Source organism: Aquarana catesbeiana, unplaced genomic scaffold, assembly GCF_042186555.1.
Source record: "Aquarana catesbeiana isolate 2022-GZ unplaced genomic scaffold, ASM4218655v1 unanchor234, whole genome shotgun sequence".
Taxonomy (NCBI): domain Eukaryota; kingdom Metazoa; phylum Chordata; class Amphibia; order Anura; family Ranidae; genus Aquarana; species Aquarana catesbeiana.
This window is the reverse complement of record NW_027362662.1, coordinates 143,622-155,901: the sequence shown is the minus strand read 5'-3', so window position 1 is coordinate 155,901 and position 12,280 is coordinate 143,622. Positions and strand designations below refer to the sequence as shown.

The following is a 12,280-nucleotide window of genomic DNA, read 5'->3' as shown; positions in this document are numbered from 1 at the left end:
AGGTGGAGCTCTGAGTGTGTATGAAGAGGCGGAGCTGTGAGTGTGTATGAAGAGGCGGAGCTCTGAGTGTGTATGAAGAGGCGGAGCTCTGAGTGTGTATGAAGAGGCGGAGCTGTGAGTGTGTTTGAAGAGGCGGATCTCTGAGTATGTATGAATAGGAGGAGCTCTGAGTGTGTATGAAGAGGCGTAGCTCTGAGTGTGTATGAAGAGGCGGAGGTCTGAGTGTGTATGAAGAGGCAGAGCACTGAGTGTGTAAATAGAGGAGGAGCTCTGAGTGTGTATGAACAGGCGGAGCCCTGAGTGTGTATGAAGAGGCGGAGCTCTGAGTGTGTATGAAAAGGCGGAGCTCTCAGTGTGTAAATAGAGGAGGAGCTCTGAGTGTGTATGAAGAAGCGGTGCTCTGAGTGTGTATGAAGAGGCGGAGCTCTGAGTGTGTATAAAGAGGCGGAGCTCTGAGTGTTTATGAAGAGGTGGAGCTCTAAATGTGTATGAAGAGGCGGAGCCCTGAGTGTGTATGAAGAGGCGGAGCTCTGAGTGTGTATGAAGAGGTGGAGCTCTGAGTGTGTATGAAGAGGCGGAGCTCTGAGCGTGTATAAAGAGGTGGAGCCCTGAGTGTGTATGGAGAGGCGGAGCTGTGTGTATGAAGAGGTGGAGCTCTGAGTGTGTATGAAAAGGCAGAGCTCTGATTGTGTATGAAGAGGCAGAGCTCTGAGTGTGTATGAAGAGGTGGAGCTCTGAGTGTGTATGAAGAGGCGGAGCTCCTGAGTGTGTATGAAGAGGAGGAGCTCTGAGTGTGTATGAAGAGGTGGAGCTCTGAGTGTGTATGAAGAGGCGGAGCTCTGAGCGTGTATAAAGAGGTGGAGCCCTGAGTGTGTATGGAGAGGCGGAGCTCTGAGTGTGTATGAAGAGGTGGAGCTCTGAGTGTGTATGAAAAGGCAGAGCTCTGATTGTGTATGAAGAGGCAGAGCTCTGAGTGTGTATGAAGAGGTGGAGCTCTGAGTGTGTATGAAGAGGCGGAGCTCTGAGTGTGTATGAAGAGGCGGAGCTCTGAGTGTGTATAAAGAGGCGGAGCTCTGAGTGTGTATAAAGAGGCGGAGCCCTGAGTGTGTATGGAGAGGCGGAGCTGTGTGTATGAAGAGGCGGAGCTCTGAGTGTGTATGAAGAGGCGAAGTTCTGAGTGTGTATGAAGAGGCGGAGCTGTGTGTATGAAGAGGCGGAGCTCCTGATCGTGTATGAAGAACCTTATCAACTTTTCATTGATTGGTGGATTTTTAAGAACAAAACAATTTGATTGAAGTAGACGCAAAGTGGAAGCAGTGGACTTGCAGAGAACACTATATTGAGCACAAAATATTGTATGATTACATGAATCTGCACTGATTTTTAGTTTATTTAACCACTTCAATACCGGGCACTTTCCCCCCTTCCTGCCCAGGCCAATTTTCAGCTTTCAGCGCTGTCACACTTTGAATGACAATTGCACAGTCATGCTACACTGTACCCAAACTACATTTTTATCATTTTGTTCCCACAGATAGAGCTTTCTTTTGGTGGTATTTGATCACCTCTGTGGTTTTTATTTTCTGCTAAACAAATAAAAAAAAGACTGACATTTTTTTTTTTTTGGTTTCCGTCACAAAACTTTGTAAGTATGTATTCTCCTTCACTGACGGGCACTGATGAGCACTGATAAGGCGGCACCAATAAGGTGGCACCAATGAGGTGGCACTGATGAGGTGGCACTGATGGGCACTAATATGCGGCACTGATGGGCACCGATATGCAGCACGGATGGGCACTGATAGGCGGCATGGATGGGCACTGATAGGTGGCACTGATGTACACTAATGGATGGTACAGATGGATGCCAATCAGTGCCAAACAATAATGCCTGCCAATCAGTGATGCCCATTGTGGGCACTGATTGGCATCCATTGTGCGCACTGATTGGCATCCTTGGTGGTCATGGGTGGAATAGCTGGTGGTGACTAGTGGTGGGCATTCCTGGTGGTCCTGGTGGCGTCCCTGGCGGTCCAGTGTGGGTATCCTCGGGGGGGGGGCTGAGCTGATAATCTATCAGCACAGACCCCCTTGTCAGAGGAGCAGCCGATCGGCTCTCCTCTACTCTCGTCTGACAGACGCGAGTGAGGAGAAGCCGATACACAGCTTTTCCTGTATACACTGTGATCAGCCGTGATTGGAGTCTCCATCAGAGACTCTTTACCTTAATCGGAGTTGCCGTGTGTCAGATTGACAAGCCGCACCACCTATTGCCATGCTGCACACCGCCTAGTTGTCATGATCACATCATATGACGTCCAACCAGGATAACAGAACCACTTTGCTGCCGTCATTTTGTTATATGGCAGGCGGCAAGTGGTTAATATAGCAGCAAATATTACAAGGATAATGAAGTACAGTGGGGTATGCCTGTGGGTGCAAAGTGGAAGCAGTGGATCTGCAGGGAACAGCATCTTGAGCACAAAGCACTTTGTGTTGTATATGAATTTGCACATGGATAGAGGGGCGCATGCGTACGAGCATGGTAGATGGCCACTTGATCTACTAAGCTCCGCGCCGTTGGAACATACTCGCTTGCACGGCACAGCCTGTATCACGACACTTCTCTCCTACCTCCCGCGGCTCCAGAACAACCCAGGTACCGGCGGTTATTTACCGCTCCTTTAAGCAGCAACGGAAGGACCCCAAAAGCTCCAGGGCCTCCCCTGCAGCACACAAGGGCAAAGGCAAGATGGCGCCCGAACCTCCGGAACCTGACGACTCCACACAGCTCTCTGCAGCAGCTCCAGCTTCGCCCATTGACAGCCTCCATCAGTTCAGGACTTGGTAAGCCCCATACAAACTGACTCTGACTCTATGCTGGCCAAGTTCCGTTCTATTGTGCGAGATGAAATTACCACCGCCTCCCGCAAGCTCTCCTCTGATTTGGTGAAGGGCCTTAAAGAGATAGGCCACCACACAAATTAGTTAGAACACCGCATGGATCTGGCTACAACTGTGCTAGAGGGCCATGAGGAGGAAGTAGATTAATTGTCTGCAAAACTGGAAATCATGCAAGATAAACTGGAAGATGCAGAGAACAGGGCCCGCAGAATTTGACGGTATTCACCAATCCCTTGCCCCCAAACCATCGGAGGGCCCGCCTTGGGACATAATTATCAAATATCACTACCACCGCACAAAGGAGAGACTCTTGCCATCTGCTAGGGAAAAACAAGACTTCTCCTTCCAAGGCAACCCTCTCCAGCTGTTTGCGGAGCTCTCACCAGTCACCATCACAAGGCGCCGGAGCCTGAAACCCTATCTCCGAATCCTGCAGACACAAGGGATCAAATACAGATGGGGATTTCCCTTCAAACTCTCGTTCTCCCATCAGGGCCAACATTTCAATGTCTCCTCTTCATCAGATCTGTGACGTCATTTTCAGGAGCCACAGTCTGACCTGCCTTCATTCCAAGAGGGCACAGCGTCTTCATCCTCCCGGTCAAGATCTTCTCAGATTTCTCGCCCACTCTCCCAACCTTCACAAAAGTCTCAACCCAGCTCTCAGGCCCTGCGCGATCTCCAGGCTCAGCGATTTACAAAGGTCCCTGTGGGCTGATGGTGGTGGCCACATCCTTCTTACTTCCATACATTATTACTACCCTGGCGATCCCCTTGGGCTGTATGGGTGCATTTGACACTGTCCTTTACTGTGTCCATATGTGTGATGCCTGACGCCATCCTCCCCACTGTTCCTGTACTTTCACTGGAATTAAACTGAATTCCCGGGTGTTTGTCCCCTACCCATATGACCCCTTACTCCGAACCTGGATTTGGGACTGTGGATTGCTGCCCAATTAAGCACCACCCCGCCTGTGAGATGGTGGCCTTGGGAATGGTAACCTACAGTATTCAATTCCATGAAGTTCCTAGTATTGGGTGTTATTATTGCCTTTTTTTTTATCACCTAGTCACCTGTTGTCCTAGATGCTTCAGAAGTTTTTTGACTACTATGTGGTGAGTGGGGGTAGGTACTTGGACAAGACTGTTCACTTAATATAGGTTGGCTGCCCCTTATGGGCAGCCCACAATTGTTTTTTTCTTTTCCATTTTATATAAAGGCTGGATGACAGTGAACCCCAGCCTTCAACCGGTGGTGTATGTAATCGAACAGGAGTCTTCCATCCTAGTTTTATCTGTTTATAGAGCCTTTTTGCTCATGTTTGTTTTACACTTTTCAATTATTGATTTAACGTCCTGCATTTGTTGTGATGGTTTCTTGGGTCGCTTGCTCTCCCTGGGAGGAACCCTTTGGAGATGGCAGCCCTGGGAGAGGGCGGGACCTCCTTGTACCCCTATGTATAGGTCTTACTTTACTTGCATATCCTTAGTGCCTTATATAGTACATTAGATATTGTGCTTATTTTATTTGTGATAATCTTTAAATCTTAGGATACCGAGCGGTTCCAATGGACCACTGCTCCACCTATGTGCCAGCACTTGGCTCAGACGGTAGTCTTGGCAAACTTCCGGCCTCCTTGTGGGCCTTTTTGTCCCACACAGTGAAGCGCTTTACTTGTTCAATATGCTCTGAGTATTTCTCGGTCCTGAATCTCATGGTTTGCCTCTTTTCTTTTCCTTTTTACTCATCTCCTCTCCTCTTCTGTCCTCCCCCTTAACTACGCGGGGTGTCTGGGCAGAGTAGTCTTTTGGTACGTCTCCCTGATGTCATGTCTCTGAACTGGCTGTCCCTGAATGTTCAGGGTGTGAACTCTCCCTACAAGAGAGTGAAGGTTTTTAAATACCTCCAAAAACAAACAGTAGACATTGCGTGTCTGCAGGAGACCCAATTCTCCTCTTCCTCTTGCCCCAAATATTTTCATGCTCTGTACCCTCAAGTCTACCTAGCTAATGGTCCGACTAAGCAAAGAGGCATACTTATCGCTCTTCGCAAATCGGTCCCCTTCAGTTGCAGTAGGCAGATAGCAGACCCAAACGGCAGATACCTCCTGTTACAGGGTACTATTTAGGACAAGGAAGTTACCATCCTGACATACTATGCCCCAAATATAAATCCAGGGCCCTTTCTGTCCCATGTTTGCTCTTTGTTGAAAGCCCACCAGAGGGGTACTCTCCTTTTGCTATGAGACTCCAATGTGACTGTGAACTCTGCGCTTGACAAATATCCCTCAGAACGCAAAGCACCTTCTCCGGATGCTAAAAAGTTTTTACATTCATTGCAAAGTCATGACCTGGTGGACATCTGGAGAGAGCTCCATCCCCTAGGCAGGGACTACGCTCATTACTCTCATCCCCATCATTCCCACTCCCGAATAGATTATATGTTTGTGTCCAGAAAATACCTTCCTGTAATTGTATCCGCCTCCTATATTGGCGGCTCCATGGTCGGACCATGACCCTGTTCTGCTTGTTTGCCACTCTTTGCTCTGAAAATCTCAACATTCCCCCTGGGTCATGAATGACTCCTTTCTGTCTTTCAAGGATATACTAGCAGATATTCACCAATCTTTTGTTGACTACTTTCGTCTTAAAGAGGAGTTCCCATTTAAAAAAAAAAAAAAAATTAAAATTCAGCAGCTACAAATACTGCAGCTGCTGACTTTTAATCGGACACTTACCTGTCCCAGGGTCCAGCGATGCGGGGGATCGAAGCCCCGCTTGTCTCCCCCTCCGTTCGGTGGCGCTGGCATTGCAACTGTGGGCGCCGGGCTGTGGCTTCACAGTCGGGCACCCTCTGCACATGCGTGAGCGGCGCCGCGCGCCGTGATTGGCCGCTCAGTCATCTGGGACCTGTAATGGGTCCCAGATGATTGACAAGAGGGAAGGAGCAGAGCTGAGCCCTTCCTGTGCCGAGGGGAAGTGATGTCACCAGCCCAGGCCCTGAAAGAGGCAGATTACGAGGGACCCCCTAGCAACAGGCATTTAGAGGTAAGTTAAAAAAAAAAAATTTCCAAATTTTTTTTTTATTTTTTTTTTAGGCACGTTCATGTATTTTTTTTTTTTTTAGGGTGGAACACCACTTTAATGTCGGTTCTGTTTCTTCCCCGGTGACCCTATGGGAGGCATACAAAGCGGTCCTTAGGGGACTTGTTATTCAACTGGCATCAAAGCGCAAGAGGGGACGCTTATTGAACCCGCAAACTACTAGACCAAGCAGGAATACAGAATTGGACTTATGTTTGATGGATGAGGCGCAACACACACTTCGCTGGGCTCGTCAGAAGTGGTACTCCAAGACGAATAAACCTAACAAAGAGTTGGCCAACAGGCTGCATGTCTTCTCTTCGGGCCATAATCCCATTACCTTACGCACATGCCATAACATCCTTACAGGCAACCCCATGCGGGTCTTGGACGAATTTCGACACCCTCTTACCACTCTATACTCCCTCCATAGCCAGTCCTCCACCCTAGGTTTGGACACCTGTTAAACATTGTATATACGACTTTATGGTGAATGAAAAGCTGGCAGCCAAACTTTCAGATACTCATGATCAATTCCTTAGGATCTGGCAGCCCTGGGTCACCTACACACAACCTACCAGATTTGATTCTACGCTCCTATCTATCTAATGCCTGCTTGCCCCCCACCCAGCAGATCCCTCTTTCCTTCTTGCTCCTACCATCATTCATTCCCCTGCTCTGTCACCCTTCTTTTCCTTTCTTTTCCTTCTTTTTCTCCCTTACTCTTTTTACATATCCTTCTATCTCATCAGGCCACAAGGCTTGAGCCTGGCTGACATGGTTAATTTTCAGCATTGTTATATTGTATACCCTCAATATTATATCTTTAGAATAGGTAGTTTAAAAATACACTGCATCCAAAAACCCATGAGGGCGTTTTCTATCTACACTCTAAACAGCGTGTTCCAAGGATATTGTAGCTCTAGGAGGGGATACTTATCCCCCAATCGTTCTACCTTATGGATCTGAACATATCAATGCACTCCTTTTTTATTTGTCTTCCTTTTTTTAATTGTATTTTATGTTTATCTCCTATGTGATCGTAGATGTAATGAGCTGTTATGTTGAACTGATTACTAATAACTTTGTACAAGAATTTGCACATGGATCAGTTTACCTAATTTATTGATAAAAATCATAATATCAATGAAGTAAGTGTAAAGTGAAAGCAGTAGATCTGCAGAGAATATTATTTGAGCCCCTAGCACTTTATATATGAATGTCTCCACATATTTTAGTGTATTTGTGATGATTTATGGTCACACACAATAGGACAGCGCTGTGACACATAATGCTCTTCTAGTTGATAAAGGGAATACTTACCTTTGTTACAGCAGCAGTCCGGTATAAGTTATTTTTGTAGGTATTTGAGTTGTTACACATAGCGCGGGTTTTATTCTATTTATAGGAAAAATAAGAATAAAAGAAACCGAAATGTGACCCACATCCGCCCAAACATAAAGAAGTAGAGACTCACCTCCATCCCTAGGACATTATAAAAACAATAAAAAGAGCGATTATGGGACTTTAAATGAGGTGTATGTCTCTGCAAGTATGGAATGTCAACTTATTGGTAGTAACCAATCCCCAAAGGGTAGTCCCTGTCATGAACAAAATAATATTTCTTGTGTACAATATAGGCACGATATAAACATATTCAATGCACAATAGTCACATATTTAATGTTTATACATAAAAGGACATGATTGGTACAAACAACAATAATGAAGAATTAATGTACAAAATTGATAATAATAAATATTTATAAACAACATAGTAAGATAATTCATAGTATTCAAGCACGCTGTAAACCTGGCACCCTTGAGTATGGACTCAACGCGTTTCATGGCGTTTAAAGCCAATCATCAGGAGTAGGATGCTAAAAGATAAGTAAAAATGGAAAGTAAATAAATAAATTAAATAAATTTGCCTACGTCAGAAATCTATATGTTAGGTTAGGCTCACTAGTTAGAAAGGAGATGTAATGATGGTACTAACCTGAAGCGTATCCAATGGGTGTATACCCATTGCTACTGTGTTAAGATGAACAAAGCCTGGGTATGTTTGTCTCCCCCGGGGTTGAGGCGGGGATACCCAGCCCAGTGCAATCCCACCAACCCAGCGCCCATACGGATATGCAGGCTAGGTGGGGGGTGGAGGGGCCAGCCAGCCGAGGATAGGAGGATAGACCACACATAGGGGGACCGAGGTGGGGAATTAAAGGGCCCAGGATAAGGTATGGTTACTGTATAGTAGGCAAATCCAGGAACGAAGTGTCCATTAGAATCCTACAATACATAAAAAAGGGGCTAAGTAAATGTAGTTACATGTATTGTATATATAAAAAAAATTATAAAAAAATTTATAAATATCAAATCCTGGGGAAACCTTCACATACCTAGGTCAAGCAAGATGAAGATGAATATTGTTGTCCCAGATAGATGGTAATAGCCTATGAGTGGCCCCCAGCTCCCTCCCGGCTGATATACCCGCCAAAAGGGGCGGGACCCCGCCAACGTCATGCGTGCACGCTAAGCGGCGAGGAGGAGATACACTCCATAGTCGCCACAGCGTGAGATGATGGAAGTACACACCCCTCGATCGGCACGTAGGGAGAGGCCGCGCGAGAGAGTGCGTGAGCATGACGTCGAGGTGCAAAGGTCAACCCCTACCCCGTCACATATGGGACGGGCGAAGGGGAGGAACTGGGCACCTCGCAACCCCGGAGCGAGACCACAGAACCCATGGCCATGGACATAAGACTAGGGGAAGTAGGTCGGGCTAGTGTAAAACCCCTAGATAGAGAGCCTAAAACTAGTTAAATAAAGATGATTACATGGACATAGGAATTATGGATAATCTTGCTGGGAAAGAAATCTAATAATTATTAATATAATATAATGAAGTATAACCTATGTTAAAGCTAAAATAGGAGTCTATGGATATGTCTGGATAAATGGATATAACTGAAAGTAATATGTTGGGCATAGGGGGTCACATCAAGGAATGGGTGTCTTCCACCCTAAATACATAGGAAAAATAAGAATAAAAGAAACCGAAATGTGACCCACATCCGCCCAAACATAAAGAAGTAGAGACTCACCTCCATCCCTAGGACATTATAAATTCTATTTATATTGGTGACATAATTGCCCAAATCTGGGGATCAGGAGCCATTTCCACCCTTTACTCTCGGCTGGGGTTCTTTGTATCCATATAACAGATGTTCTACATGACTAAATCTGCAATCAATTTTACTGCAAAATCAAAGGTGCCAAAATGTCTCCCCCCCGAGCAGTAATATATTTCTATCCCCCTTGGTGGGAGTGGAGATGACCCATCTATAAGGATATACAGTACATACACACACAGCACAAGGACGTGTTCACACTATGAGATGTTTCTCAGGGCTGCAGTTCCTCTGATCTCCACAAGGTGGTGATCTCACTTCTACCCAGACAGGAAGTCTCTATTGAATAAAGACAGGAAGTGATGTCAGGTACACACAGCATGTTCCATAGGAAGTAGAGAGAAGACATTACTGGAAGTGACAGTAGAGGAGGTAATAAGATCTTATTTTCTATTTACACCCAGTAACCCCCCGTCATGTCCGTCCTCTTCCTCCATAGTCACTGTGATGTCTTTTATCTCCAGCAGATGATGATACACACATATATAGTGTGGAAATGTAGAATAACCCCGTATATTACAATGAGGGAATTTATGGTCTGTACCACGAGGGGAGTTATTGATGTCAGTAAATGTCGGTTCCAGACATTGTATGTGGGGGGAATGAAATGATAATTAAAGGTTGGGATTAGGGAAGATTTCTGTAAGATTTTACACAGGAATGATCAGCGCCCCTCCAGAGACACTATGATGAGTCTCACAATAGGAGTCTGAAAGGGACTGGATATTGGGGGATGAGATGGTGAACCCGGAGTGTGGGGGGGGGGAGGGGGGTAATTTTATCAAAAAAGACGTCCAGATGTCAATTTTTTAGCTGAATACAATTGTTCCGGCTGGACTGAATATTGATATTGAGCTGTTTGCTTTTGATTCATCTGTTCTATGCATCTTTATTGTAATTTTATATTGTTTTGCCAGTTAATGATGATTATAAATAAAGTTTTATATGAATTTTGTGATATATGATGATATAGATGTTTACGTTAATCTGGGCTATAAATGGTTAAGGAATTGGGGGGGAGGGGGGGATCTCTTCACCTGCCAATCCCCCTCCTGGACAAAGATTGGCATTTTCCAATCCAAACACGACGGATGTCACCAGGTTAGGTGAGGCGCCCTCTCTGTTTACATCTAAGAGGTATCCGGCCTGCAATCTACCTGAGTATCTGTGGCCAGGACTCCCTGTATTCCCCATTTACTGTTATAGAGACGTCTATTGCTTCACAGGCACCACAAACTCTGTGAGACTACAAAGCCCAGCACACCCAGTCATCTACAGCTGGGGGGTTTTCTGAGTAAGTGCTGCCAGGTTACCCCAGGAGTTGTCTGACACTTTGTTATCAGAAAGTTTTATTGGAACTATCGTGTTGTTGATTCAGATATTTTGTCTATAGTGCAAGCCAATGTTAATTTTAGTCTTAGGACTAAAATGGCATTTTTTAGTCTATTGCAATTGTTTTAGTTTTAGTCATATTTAGTCGACTAAATCTCCAGTTCATTTTAGTCGACTAAAATTTCCTACGGTTTAGTCGACTAAAATCTCCAGTACATTTCAGTAATTGCAATTTAGTTTTAGTCATAGTCTTTTGACTAAAATGGCATTTTAGTTTTAGTCTCATTTTAGTATTTCGACTAAAATGGCTTTTAGTTTTAGTCGTATTTTAGTCATCTCAATTGTTTTAGTTTTAGTAGTATTTTAGTTGACTAAAATAGTATTCATTTAGTCAACTTAAATGTTTTAGTCATTTTAGTCAACTAAATTAACACTGGTGCAAGCACTGCCTGAACATTTATTATTTGTAGATTAACCCCTTCAGGGTCATTCATAGGGTCAGAACATTCACTTCATTTTGAAGTAAAATTCTAATAATGTGTAATTGTGTCCCCGATCACCTCCACACCAGTTATTGTGTCCATGATCACCTCCACACCAGTTATTGTGTCCCTGATCACCTCCACACCAGTTATTGTGTCCCCGATCACCTCCACACCAGTTATTGTGTCCCCGATCACCTCCACACCAGTTATTGTGTCCACGATCACCTCCACACCAGTTATTGTGTCCATGATCACCTCCACACCAGTTATTGTGTCCCTGATCACCTCCACACCAGTTATTGTGTCTCCGATCACCTCCACACCAGTTATTGTGTCCCCGATCACCTCCACACCAGTTATTGTGTCCCCGATCACCTCCACACCAGTTATTGTGTCCCTGATCATCACCACACCAGTTATTGTGTCCCTGATCACCTCCACACCAGTTATTGTGTCCCCGATCACCTCCACACCAGTTATTGTGTCCCTGATCACCTCCACACCAGTTATTGTGTCCCTGATCACCTCCACACCAGTTATTGTGTCCCCGATCACCTCCACACCAGTTATTGTGTCCCTGATCACCTCCACACCAGTTATTGTGTCCCTGATCACCTCCACACCAGTTATTGTGTCCCTGATCACCTCCACACCAGTTATTGTGTCCCTGATCACCTCCACACCAGTTATTGTGTCCCCGATCACCTCCACACCAGTTATTGTGTCCCCGATCACCTCCACACCAGTTATTGTGTCCCTGATCACCTCCACACCAGTTATTGTGTCCCCGATCACCTCCACACCAGTTATTGTGTCCCCGATCACCGCTACACCAGTGATTGTGTCCCCGATCACCTCCACACCAGTTATTATGTCCCTGATCACCTCCACACCAGTTATTGTGTCCCTGATCACCTCCACACCAGTTATTGTGTCCCCGATCACCTCCACACCAGTTATTATGTCCCTGATCACCTCCACACCAGTGATTGTGTCCTTGATCACCTCCACACCAGTTATTGTGTCCCCGATCACCTCCACACCAGTTATTGTGTCCCTGAGCACCACCACACCAGTTATTGTGTCCCTGAGCACCACCACACCGGTTATTGTGTCCCCGATCACCTCCACACCAGTTATTGTGTCCCCGATCACCTCCACACCAGTTATTGTGTCCCTGAGCACCACCACACCGGTTATTGTGTCCCCGATCACCTCCACACCAGTTATTGTGTCCCCGATCACCACCACACCAGTTATTGTGTCCCTGATCACCTCCACACCA

At 45.7% G+C, this 12,280-nt stretch overlaps 1 protein-coding gene across 3 annotated transcripts in view; it reads left to right on the top strand.

The window, feature by feature from the left end:
• LOC141121921 (uncharacterized) overlaps nt 1-12,280 on the top strand; it is a 186,083-nt gene that overhangs the window by 136,896 nt on the left and 36,907 nt on the right. For 2 of the 3 annotated variants that reach the window (XM_073611672.1, XM_073611674.1), the window contains exon 1: nt 9,467-9,550. The exons of the other annotated variant lie outside the window; for it this stretch is intronic. The gene's annotated coding sequence lies outside the window, so the exon portion shown is untranslated. Of the gene's footprint in view, nt 1-9,466; nt 9,551-12,280 lie in introns of those variants that run through there. 3 annotated transcript variants of the gene reach the window in all.